This window comes from Pygoscelis adeliae, unplaced genomic scaffold (assembly GCF_000699105.1).
Source record: "Pygoscelis adeliae isolate BGI_AS28 unplaced genomic scaffold, ASM69910v1 Scaffold386, whole genome shotgun sequence".
NCBI lineage: Eukaryota > Metazoa > Chordata > Aves > Sphenisciformes > Spheniscidae > Pygoscelis > Pygoscelis adeliae.
Genome location: NW_008824940.1, coordinates 640,463 through 640,732, shown reverse-complemented (window position 1 = coordinate 640,732; position 270 = coordinate 640,463). Strand labels below are relative to the sequence as shown.

Genomic DNA, 270 nt, shown 5'->3' with positions numbered 1-270 from the left:
GTCCACCCATCAAATCCATACCTCTCCAGTATAGAGAGAAGGATGTTGTGGGGGACCGTGTCAAAGGCCTTACAGAGGTCCAGAGAGATGACATCTGTAGCCCTTCCCGTGTCCACTGATGCAGTCACTCCATCATAGAAGGCCACTAGGTTAGTCAGGCAGGACTTGCCCTTGGTGAAGCCATGCTGGCTGTCTCAAATCACCTCCCTGTCCTCCATGTGCCTTAGCATAGCTTCCAGGAGGATCTGTTCCATCATCTTCCCAGGCACA

General features: G+C 52.6%; 1 protein-coding gene across 1 annotated transcript in view; it reads right to left on the bottom strand.

Annotated features, from left to right (window-relative positions):
* Positions 1-270, bottom strand: part of BMX (BMX non-receptor tyrosine kinase) — a 30,386-nt gene that overhangs the window by 13,178 nt on the left and 16,938 nt on the right. The window lies entirely within an intron of this gene.